This window comes from Pelobates fuscus, chromosome 5 (genome assembly GCF_036172605.1).
Source record: "Pelobates fuscus isolate aPelFus1 chromosome 5, aPelFus1.pri, whole genome shotgun sequence".
Lineage (NCBI taxonomy): Eukaryota > Metazoa > Chordata > Amphibia > Anura > Pelobatidae > Pelobates > Pelobates fuscus.
Window position 1 is genome coordinate 377,454,740 of NC_086321.1, and position 13,172 is coordinate 377,467,911.

Genomic DNA, 13,172 nt, shown 5'->3' on the forward strand with positions numbered 1-13,172 from the left:
CCAGGTATCATCCTAATACAGAGTCAGTCACTATACAGAGCCAGGTGTCATCCTAATACAGAGTCAGTCATTATACAGAGCCAGGTATCATCCTAATACAGAGTCAGTCACTATACAGAGCCAGGTACCATCCTAATACAGAGTCAGTCACTATACAGAGCCAGGTACCATCCTAATACAGAGTCAGTCATTATACAGAGTCAGTCACTATACAGAGCCAGGTGTCATCCTAATACAGAGTCAGTCACTGTACAGAGCCAGGCACCATCCTAATACAGAGTCAGTCACTATACAGAGCCAGGTACCATCCTAATACAGAGTCAGTCACTATACAGAGCCAGGTACCATTCTAATACAGAGTCAGTCACTATACAGAGCCAGGTATCATCCTAATACAGAGTAAGTCACTATACAGAGCCAGGTGTCATCCTAATACAGAGTCAGTCATTATACAGAGCCAGGTATCATCCTAATACAGTCAGTCACTATACAGAGCCAGGTGTCATCCTAATACAGAGTCAATCACTATACAGAGCCAGGTATCATCCTAATACAGAGTCAGTCACTATACAGAGCCAGGTATCATCCTAATACAGAGTCAGTCACTATACAGAGCCAGGTATCATCCTAATACAGAGTCAGTCACTATACAGAGCCAGGTATCATCCTAATACAGAGTCAGTCATTATACAGAGCCAGGTACCATCCTAATACAGAGTCAGTCACTATACAGAGTCAGGTATCATCCTAATACAGAGTCAGTCATTATACAGAGCCAGGTACCATCCTAATACAGAGTCAGTCACTATACAGAGCCAGGTATCATCTTAATACAGAGTCAGTCACTATACAGAGCCAGGTACCATCCTAATACAGAGTCAGTCACTACACAGAGCCAGGTATCATCCTAATACAGAGTCAGTCACTATACAGAGCCAGGTATCATCTTAATACAGAGTCAGTCACTATACAGAGCCAGGTATCATCCTAATACAGAGTCAGTCATTATACAGAGCCAGGTATCATCTTAATACAGAGTCAGTCACTATACAGAGCCAGGTACCATCCTAATACAGAGTCAGTCACTACACAGAGCCAGGTATCATCCTAATACAGAGTCAGTCACTATACAGAGCCAGGTACCATCCTAATACAGAGTCAGTCACTATACAGAGCCAGGTACCATCCTAATACAGAGTCAGTCACTATACAGAGCCAGTTACCATCCTAATACAGAGTCAGTCACTATACAGAGCCAGGTACCATCCTAATACAGAGTCAGTCACTATACAGAGCCAGTTACCATCCTAATACAGAGTCAGTCATTATACAGAGCCAGGTATCATCATAATACAGAGTCAGTCACTATACAGAGCCAGGTGTCATCCTAATACAGAGTCAGTCACTATACAGAGCCAGGTACCATCCTAATACAGAGTCAGTCACTATACAGAGCCAGGTACCATCCTAATACAGAGTCAGTCACTATACAGAGCCAGGTACCATCCTAATACAGAGTCAGTCACTATACAGAGCCCATGACCACTTCCTGTAGCATCCGGGGCCAGAACCACACCCTGTTCAGGGGGCACAGAGTCACATGTGACCTGGGGTAGGGATTCCACACACACACACTGACTGACACACACACCGACTGACTGACACACTGACTGACTGACACACTCACTGACTGACTGACACACTCACTGACTGACCCACACACTACCTGACTGACTGACACACTGACTGACCCACACACTACCTGACTGACTGACACACTGACTGACCCACACACTACCTGACTGACTGACACACCCAAACTGTCTGACTGACACACTGACTGACCCACACACTGACTGACTGACTGACACACCCAAACTGTCTGACACACTGACTGACTGACACACTGACTGACCCACACAGTAACTGACTGACACACACACTGACTGACTGACACAGACACACTGACTGACACACTGACTGACACACCCAAACACTAATGAGTGACTGCACCTAGAGGTGTTACTAGGCAGCACTGTAAATACTGACTGTTCTCTAAAAAGTCAGTGTTTACATTAAAATGCCTGCAGGAACAGTTTTTAGACACCATAACCACTACATTAAGCTGTAGTTGCTCTGATGGCTATATTGTCCCGTTAACTACATAGAAAGAAATAAGAATGGCTTTCCATGACATGTCTAAATAATGTTTGTGCTTAATAAACTTATATGTATTTTGAGAAATCGCTTCTTTAAATTTTTGCCCTCTTTTACAGGCCTAACCTCACGTCAGTTTCGGCTTTTTATTATTTGTTTCCTTACGTCCTTGAAATGTGCCGTACACAAATAGAAGGCTGGGCCTGTAATTGTGGGAGGTAAACCCCGTGAGCCCCTACTCACCTGTCAGCGACATTCCCGGAAGTGCCCCTCCCACCGCACCCTCAGTTTAAATACCATTTCACCTAGGTGGGCCCTCTTTTACAGGTCTAACCGAACGTCAGTTTCGGCACACCTCAGCTGACTTGGCTCTTTCTAATACTGCTCGTTATTATTATTATTTGTTTCCTTACACAATCCTACTTATATTGTACTTACAAGTTTAATATCTTTGTGACTAAACATATGTTTTTCATCAGGCTTTCTAATCTCCTCGTTTTAGGATTAATAAGAATGGGAGGTTGTAAATGGTGGGAGGTTTTAAATGAGTGTGTGGCCAGGAAGAGGCGTTGTAAAATATTTTCGCACCGATCACCTAAACGCCTACGGCCGGCTTTTTTCACGAGAAGCAGAACACTGATACAAACTGATGACACAAAAATACACGTATGCAGCACTGGAACTATAGGCCTATGTTCTAACAGCAAGTTTGGAGCAACGTGCTAAAAGTGGTGCAGTCACCATGGAAACCATTGGAATGTTCCCACACATTGCATCACTTTTACACAATTATTTGCTGAAGTTAAAATTCGAGCTGAATTCAAAGCGAATTTCAAATTTAATGTCAGAGTATCCGAACTGAATTCATTGATGGCTTCGAGAATTTTTCCTTGAATTTGAAATTCCCTTTGAATTCTTACTTTAGGGACCAACCTTGTTAGACATTTGTAACACAATAAACTCACGGTTTACCTCCTCACCCACAAGCACAGCATGCTGGGATAATACTAAACAAGTGACATATGTTCGCTATGAACTATCTGTCTCAGATATCACTTGCTGCACGTGTCACTGCGTAATGACATGTGTGACATGGTGTCACCGGAGAGGTATTAGTCACCTGGCATCACATCTTGGATAGGAATGTCATAAACGGTGTCTGTAAATTGCATGTGTCACAGAACCACTAGTCTATGTCTGAACATGCCACCAAGACACCATTCATTGAAGTCCCCAGGATTCAAAATGTTTAAATATCCAATTAAAACCAATGCCGTGATTATATTTACTAAAATGATGCTGAATTAAAAATACAGCAAATGTATATCGACATTTATGGTCTCAGAAATCACCTCAGTACCCCACGCACTGTGCCCCATCGTGTAGTTGTGTGGGGTGCAGCAGTGTAGGCAGAGGGGATTTAGGGAACTATTGTAACCCCCCAAACATCCCCATGACGACATTGTTTTTTTCTCTGCTGTTAACAGTGTTGTAATGCCGCTGAATTCTTTCAAACGCACATAATTTTGTCGCTATAGTGACATCAACATTGATGACAATATTTTAAATGTATACAGTGCCTCAGTAACAGGATTTTACTAAACTAGTGGAGACTTGGCAGAGAATTCTTTCAATTGAGAGATCAGACCAGGGGTTCGGGAGTTATGGCTGTTTAAAGTTTTGACTGACCGCACAGGCAAAGTATCCGAAAATAGTTCCATATACATTGGCCCTGCGGTCGGTCACAGAAAAGTGAATGAAAACATATGAATTGCCTGGGTTATGGAGCCTGGGGAGGATTCTAATCAATCCCCTTGTTCATGGGGTTCTTTCTACCGAACGGCGGGCCGTTCGGTAGTTTCTACACGAATTCATGGAAGTCTGGAGGTCTCAGCGGTGTTTGCCTAGTCGAGTGTCCGATTTTAGTTCCAGACACTCGACTGCAAAACACCGCTGTTCGGGAGTTTAAGATGGCTGCTGCCACGTGTTCGTTTCCCGAATGGCGGCCACCCAGAGGACAAAAAACACATTACATCTTTTGCCAATTACCCGTTTGCAACATTGTTGCAAACGGTAATTGGAGACACACTTATTCCTGGGTGGTCTGGTTGTTCGGTAGTTTCACTCAATATAATGAATGGAGTGATTCTACCGAACAATCAGCAGAATGCTGCATACACATAACACAGTTTACCGAACACATAATATTAAAGACAGCCTGAATGCAATCTGCTACACATTCTTAAAGGGGCATTGTTCCTAAAAGTCATAATATGTCCACGGATGGCCCTTAAAGGGCCAGTAGCAGCAATATAAAATACCACATGCCCAAATATTGCATTAAAGGTACAAATTTACCAGGGGCCATAGTCAGCAGGTAGGAGGCGGGCAGCCAGGCCTCTCCAATGCCTAGTGGCGAGGCGGGTTCCGCCACAGGGGGGCTAAACTGTTTTCAAATGGTTTAACTGCAAAATTGCCTCCATGCAGCATCCGGCTTCAGAAAAGAATTACAGAGAAACTCAGATTCAGAAACAAAGCCAAGGTCAATACCAGAAATATCACGTGTAACAAGAAGCGCACTAAGGGTACTGAGAATACTGTAATGTGTGATTTGATTGGTCCACGTCATGTATGCGACCCCAGAATAGGCGTAATAGTGGACGCCAGACTGATGTGAACCAATGTAAGCCGGAAATTACGCTGGAATTCGGGCCGCGCAAACAGTCATTTCGTTAAGTGCCCAGTCGTCAGAGGTTGCTGATCGACTCGAGGATCCGGGTAAGTAGTGTTAGTAACTATTATTACATTATATATATATATACTTTATATTAATCAAAATGACAGATTAAATCATCTGTATGTATTACTATTATCAGCATGGATACAAGTAAATACTCTTTTTCTTTGCTTACCTTTCACCAAGGTGGCGGACATTTTTAAGTCCATGCATGTGATTACTGGGCATCTTCAAAGCACCGTCTTGCCAGTTTCAGACTTTGGTCACATAATTGGCAATTCTGAGAATCTAAAAATGGTCACGTTTACGAAGCAAGGGTAAGTCAGAAAACGCATCTAAATTACATTTTATTTAAAAAGAAGAAAAAAAAGAATCAGTTTTCCTTAAATGTGCTTTTTCTGTCTGTAAATCAAACCTTGTGGCAACCCTTTTGTGATGCCACCTGTCTTACTAATTTTGTGCTGTATAAATTAGTTTATAATGAGTTGATACTAACAATTAACCATTGCGATGCCTGTTACTTGATGTTCTCCAAATCCAGTCTTTGAGGGGTCTCAATTTTTAATCAACCAGCCAACACATTATTTATGATTTGCATTGCTAAATATTTATTACATGCTAAGTATGTAAATATTTAAATATCCTGGGCTTTAATGGCCTTTTGAAGTTAGTTGGGTAGCGTCAACACGGATTGTAATAAAAGGGACTGTTTAAACAGTAATTATAGAGTGCATGTGTAACGGATCGCCTGGCACCCCGACTTGGTACCTCCGTTAATGGATGCTCCTAGTGCTTCCTGAGGACTCCAAGCACTCTGGCAGACACCATAATCACCGAATCCGAGAAACCTTTAAATTCTCCCAAGCATATGAATGCTGTAGACCATTGAATAGGAACCATACGAATAGGCTTGTACCCCTAGCAGTCAACTGGAACAGCATACAATAAATCCTTCCCCCAATAATGAGACGACACATCACTTTGAGGGTAAAACAGGAACTCTGGACTGGCTCATCCAGCCTGGCTTTTATTTCCAACTCACACATACAGGCCACACCCAGGGGGAGGCATAAAAGAACCAATGACATAGATGTTACCTCCCACACATCCCCTCCCCTTAGTGTGACACATAATCCCATTATGCATACAGTGTAAAATATACTTTTACACAACTTTCATAACTTTAAAACCATACATCACATTCACATAAAAATACATATCCACAATCAATCCATTCAGGGGAACAACATATTAAAAAATGGCATGAATCCGACCAGGGGTTCAAAAGTTACTAAAAGTATCTTTTGTTCCTTTCTGGCTGGCAGAAAAACATCCCCACAATGCATCCTGGTTTCCTCCCTTCTGCCCTGGAGTTAATTGGAGAAGTAATCCAATTACCCAGGACTAAAGGCAGACTCCATTAACCACATGGTTGCAAAACAACATAAAACACTTTAAAATACATAAAGTCACATTTACACATAACACACAGACATTTCACCTATCCCCAGATAGCTGGGATCTGCACGCACAAAACTACCGAATAGCGCGCAGATCCTACTCACACAGTACAATTGCCATGGAGCTAAAGTCTTTCCCATAGTCTTTCATTATATGAATAGGCTCCATGGTATGGCTATCTGGGGTATCACATTCCCATAAAGTCTGGTCCATAGTCCAAAGGCAAGAGGCGGGCAATCAGCCCCCTCCAAGGACACGTGGCGAGGTCGGTTTCGCCACACTTCTCCCCTTTACCCCCCAGACTAACAGGGTATCTGACCTCCTGCCGGTCAGTGCCCTGGTTAGTCCAGCAACCCACCCATGAAGCACAAACAGCAGTACCTCCCACCCACAATAACTGGTTACTACACCTGGGTAGAGGAGAACTTTGTCCAGGTCCAGGTGCCTCACCACGGCTGTGTGGGGGACTGGTAGTCTGCCTTGGTGGGTTGCTGAGTGGGCAGAGACCAGCGGTACTCTGCCCTGGTGCCAGCGCTACCACTGAAGTAGCCTGATTGGAGCCTGGTTGTGGGAGGGGGAGACCGACCGTCTCCCCTCTGGGTACACAGCTCTGCTGCTGGAGACAGACGGTCTCCCCTTTGGCTAAACAGCCCTGTCGTGGGGGGGCAGGACCGACCGTCCCTACCCCCTGTGCTGGAAGTGCAGAGACCACTGTCCCATCTGCACAGGTGTGGGGCTTACAGTCTCCCCCTGGTACATTAAGCTGCCGCTGGGGAGAGGTGGTAACCAGCTCCTCTCCCATTAGAACACTCTGCCGCTGGGGAATGGAGACTGGGCTCTCTATTCCCTGTACATTAATGATCCGCCGCTGGGGAGAGGTGGTAACAATATCCTCTCCCATACATACTTCCCGTCTCTGTGGAGGGAGACCGACTGTCTCTCCTCCCAGCACAGAGTCCTGCTGAGGGGGAAAGGGGGCTGGGCTCTCCATTCCCTGCTGGATACTCTGCCGCTGGGGAATGGAGACTGGGCTCCCAATTCCCAACAAATCACACTGCCGCTGGGGAGGGAGGACGGCCCCTTCAGCTCCCTGTAACTTGGGCGCAGAGACCACGGTCCCATCTGCGCTGGTGTGGGGCTTACTGTCTCCCCTTGGTGTGCTAAGCTGCCGCTGGGGAGAGGGGGTAACAAACTCCTCTCCCTTACACACTTTCAGCCGCTGGGGAGCAGGGCTGACCCTCTGTACTCCCTGTAGGCAGGGCGCAGAGACCACGGTCCCATCTGCGCTGGTGGGGGGCTTACTTTCTCCCCTTGGTGAGCTGTGCTGCCGCTGGGGAGAGGGAATAACAAACTCCTCTCCCTTACACACCTTCAACCGCTGGGGAGAGGGGATAACAGGCTCCTCTCCCTGCACCGTAGACTGCCGCTGAGGAGCAAGAACGGCACCTTCAGCTCCCTGTAACGCACACTGCCGCTGGGGATCTGGGCCGACTGCCCAGCATCCCTGTAGGGCCGGTAGAGAGACCGCAGTCCCATCTCCACCTGCCATCTGTGGGTCTTCCCAGGACCAATCCGTGAGGCCCCTCAACATTTGTGAGTAAGGGCCACCTGCTTCCCCACCTGGCAACTCTGGCTGCTGCTGGGGATCTGGGCCGGCTGCCCAGCATCCCGGTGGAGAGACCTTGGTCCCATCTCTACCTGCCTGTTGTGGTTCCTCACAGGACCAGTCTATGAGGACCCCCACTTCGGGTTCCTCCCGCCGCCTCAGGGAAAGACGGCTAACCTCCTCGGATGCAGCCTCTACTCGGCTGCTGTAACGCTCCTGCTGCTGAGCATACTTCCTCTCTTTCGCCAACCGGAATTCTCGGTCCAGCCTTGTGTTTCGCTCGGCCATGACCTGGTTCCAGATCACTCGGCGTGTCTCCATGGGTATATCATCCCCATACTCGGCCACTCGCTGCCTCACCTCGGCCAGCCAATCATCTCCAGAGCCAGAACCTTCCATACTAGTCTGCTCCCAGGGGCGCTGCACGAGTGCTAGCGTTGCCCTCAATTTGTAAATCCAAACAGTGTCTCTGAGCTGCTTTACCTCGCACTAGGACGCCATCCCACCGCTTGCCACCAATGTAACGGATCGCCTGGCACCCCGACTTGGTACCTCCGTTAATGGATGCTCCTAGTGCTTCCTGAGGACTCCAAGCACTCTGGCAGACACCATAATCACCGAATCCGAGAAACCTTTAAATTCTCCCAAGCATATGAATGCTGTAGACCATTGAATAGGAACCATACGAATAGGCTTGTACCCCTAGCAGTCAACTGGAACAGCATACAATAAATCCTTCCCCCAATAATGAGACGACACATCACTTTGAGGGTAAAACAGGAACTCTGGACTGGCTCATCCAGCCTGGCTTTTATTTCCAACTCACACATACAGGCCACACCCAGGGGGAGGCATAAAAGAACCAATGACATAGATGTTACCTCCCACACATCCCCTCCCCTTAGTGTGACACATAATCCCATTATGCATACAGTGTAAAATATACTTTTACACAACTTTCATAACTTTAAAACCATACATCACATTCACATAAAAATACATATCCACAATCAATCCATTCAGGGGAACAACATATTAAAAAATGGCATGAATCCGACCAGGGGTTCAAAAGTTACTAAAAGTATCTTTTGTTCCTTTCTGGCTGGCAGAAAAACATCCCCACAATGCATCCTGGTTTCCTCCCTTCTGCCCTGGAGTTAATTGGAGAAGTAATCCAATTACCCAGGACTAAAGGCAGACTCCATTAACCACATGGTTGCAAAACAACATAAAACACTTTAAAATACATAAAGTCACATTTACACATAACACACAGACATTTCACCTATCCCCAGATAGCTGGGATCTGCACGCACAAAACTACCGAATAGCGCGCAGATCCTACTCACACAGTACAATTGCCATGGAGCTAAAGTCTTTCCCATAGTCTTTCATTATATGAATAGGCTCCATGGTATGGCTATCTGGGGTATCACATTCCCATAAAGTCTGGTCCATAGTCCAAAGGCAAGAGGCGGGCAATCAGCCCCCTCCAAGGACACGTGGCGAGGTCGGTTTCGCCACAGCATGTAATCAATTAAAAAAAACATATATGTGACTCCAACTGAAATGTTACAAAACATATTAATTAATATGAAGCAAATGTCTTTGAATGAATTGACTATACATTTTCCTTGATCACCGTGCAGCTAATGAACTTGCGCAATGAAGAGTGATTGATTTGCATATGGGGCTGACTGCTAATGAAACATGAGGGGTTTATTCCCTAAACATTGAATAGCGGTGAATTATAAATCAGAACTGTAGCGGAGAGCCGATCTTGCACAGCTATTCTCCACTAGAGATTCCAGTGAGGCTCAGGAACAAGGTGATGTTAAGTCCATAGGCAAGGTTTCCAGCAGGTAAAGTAATACAGCAGTATCCCATCGCAATCCCAATAACTGGACGACACACAGTTTCAGGAGTAGACTGACAAGCTTTATTCCACAGTTCCTTATAAAGCCCTCTCCCATGCAAGGGAGGAGGTTCTAACACTTAAGACATTATCCAATCTCTAAGTAGTAACCTCCCACAGATCTCCTCCCCTCCTCTAGCATCATAATCCCCTTATTGTGTACACAGTTTTCCCCGAGTTTTGGATGTACCCTAAATACTTGGGGTACATCCACAAATCCAACATCCCCAGATAGCTCTATTCTGGGGGACCAATATACTTAAAAATTAGCCCATTCGGATGAATGGTTCGTGAGATATGGGGTTCCAAAGATTTGACCGACCGCATGGGTAAAGTATCCGAAAACAGTTCCATGCATTTTGGCCCTGCGGTCGGTCACAAACAAGGGAATGAAAACAGGCGAATTGCCTGTGTTATAGAGCCTGGAGAGGGTTTGAATGAATTCCCTTGTTTATGGGGCTCTTTCTACCGAACGGCGGGTCATTCGGTAGTTTCCATACGAATTTCTGGAAGTATGGAGGTCTCAGCGGTGTTTGCCTAGTCAAGTGTCCGATTTTAGTTCCAGACACTCGACGGCAAAACACCGCTGTTCGGTAGTTTAAGATGGCCGCCGCCACGTGTTTGTTTCCCGAATGGCGGCCACCCAGAGGACAAAGACCACACTGCACTGATTGCCAATTACCTGTTTGCAACATTGTTGCAAACGGTAATTGGAGGCACACTCATTCCTGGGTGGTCTGGTTGTTCGGTAGTTTCATTCCCTTGTTTTATTTGAATGATTCTACCGAACAACTAGAGGAATACAATTCTTTACATACATTTAACTGTCATTATACCCGGATACCATGCTTTCTATACATGTACATACACATTAAACCAGCCATATGACCAAATACACTTATTCTCATACATGTCGTGGGACAGCCCGGTACCAATCCGCTACACTGCTCCCCCTTGCCCACAAGCCGGCATACACAGTCTGATCCAACACGGATCGGCTTGGGGATGTCCGGGGGCTCACGGATCATTTCTCTAAGTCAGTTTGTCTTGACAACCCGTCAGCATTTCCATTCTGCTTACCCGGCCGGTACTGGATATTAAAGTCAAAAGGCTGTAGCGCCAAACTCCAGCGCAGCAGCCTGGCGTTGTCTCCAGCCACCCGGTTCAGCCAGACTAACGGGTTGTGATCCGTGAGCAAGGAAAAGGGCTGTCCATATAAATAGGGTTGTAGCTTCTTTAGGGCCCACACCACAGCCAGGCATTCCTTTTCGATGGCGGCGTAGCTTACTTCTCGAGGTAACAGTTTGCGACTGATGTAAGCCACTGGATGTTCCCCGCCATCGGCCCCGACTTGACTCAGTACTGCCCCCAATCCAAACATAGAAGCGTCTGTGTGAACAAGAAAACGTTTAGTTGGATTGGGAGCTGCCAAGACAGGGGCATTTATCAGTGCATTTTTCAATTGTTGGAATGCCTGCTCACACTCCGGGGTCCAGTTTACTTGGCGGGGAAGGTTCTTACGGGTCAGGTCAGTGAGGGGTTTGGCCAGGGCGCTATAATTGGGAACAAACTTCCGGTAATACCCTGCTGTCCCTAGAAACGCTAAAACCTGGGTCTTAGTCCTAGGGGTGGGCCACTGGGCTACAGCCTCTACTTTGGCGGGTTCGGGTTTTTGTTTACCGCACCCTACTCTATGTCCCAGGTATTGTACCTCAGCCATGCCGATACTACACTTGGCCGGCTTCAAGGTCAGACCTGCTTCCCTTATCCTATCTAGTACAGCTCCGATGTGAGCTAAGTGTTCCTGCCACGTATTGCTAAAAATAGCAATATCGTCCAGGTAGGCACATGTATAGTCCTGGAATCCATCTAGGAGTCGATCCACCATCCTTTGGAAGGTGGCTGGGGCGTTTTTCATCCCAAATGGCATGACCTTAAACTGGTACAAGCCAAATGGGGTGACAAAGGCCGACTTCGGGATGGCGTCTGGGGCCAGGGGGATTTGCCAATACCCTTTACACAAGTCAATAGTGGTGAGGTATTGGCCCCTGGCCATTCTGTCCAGTAACTCGTCTATCCGGGGCATCGGATAGGCGTCAGATACAGTCTTCTCGTTCAATCTCCTATAGTCCACGCAGAAGCGGGTCGTACCGTCTCGCTTTGGTACGAGGACTACAGGAGATGCCCAAGGACTGTCTGAGGGTTCAATCACCCCCAGTTGGAGCATTTCGTCGATCTCCTTACGCATGTTTGCCCGTACCGCTTCTGGAATGCGGTATGGCGTCTGGCGCATGGGTAGTTGCCCTGGGGTCTCGACCCGGTGAGTTGCCAGAGGCGTGTATCCAGGTACATTAGAGAACGTGTCGCGTTTCTCTTCCAATAGTTGCTGTACCTCGATCCGCTCCTGTGGGCTCAGCCGATCTCCCAGCGTAACCTCCCCTAAATCTCCGGACAGCTGCCCATCCCCCAGCAAATCGGGGAGGGGTAAGCTGTCAAACTCTTCCGTGTTAGGGGCACAGATGGCGGTTACCTCCTCAGTACGCTCGTGGTAGGGCTTCAGCATGTTCACATGGAGCATGCGTCGCCCCCCAGTCCCTGTGCAGGGGCCGATAATATAGGTGGTATCGCATCTTTGCTCCACCACCTTATATGAGCCCTGCCAGGCGGCCTGTAACTTATCATGTCGGACAGGTTTTAAAATTAGTACCTTCTGCCCGACCTGAAAGCTACGGTCCCTGGCTCCCCGATCATACCATGTACGCTGGCGGGTCTGGGCCTCCTGAAGGTTTTCCCGTACCGTCTTGGTCAATGCTTCTAGGCGGTCCCGAAAGGCCAACACATATGGTAGGATGGGAGTGCCATCTGTGCTCCGGTCTCCCTCCCAATGCTCTCTAATAAGATCCAATGGGCCTCGGACCCTCCTTCCAAACAATAATTCAAACGGGGAGAACCCTGTGGATTCCTGCGGCACCTCCCGGTATGCAAATAGGAGGTGCGGCAGGAATCGTTCCCAGTCCTTGTGGGTCTCTGCGAAGGTTCGGAGCATCTGCTTCAAGGTACCATTGAATCGTTCGCAGAGCCCGTTCGTCTGGGGGTGGTAAGGGGCGCTGATAATTGTAACGAGTATATACCCCTACACGCAGGATCCAGCAAAACAGAAGACAGCACAGAGGAGAGATACGTCTACCGGACCTTAGAGTGGCCGGACTCGACGTAAAGGAGAAGTACAGAGTCAGGAGCGATCCGAGGTCAAGGGCACAAAGAGACAGCGTAAACGAGAACTAGCCGGGGTCTGG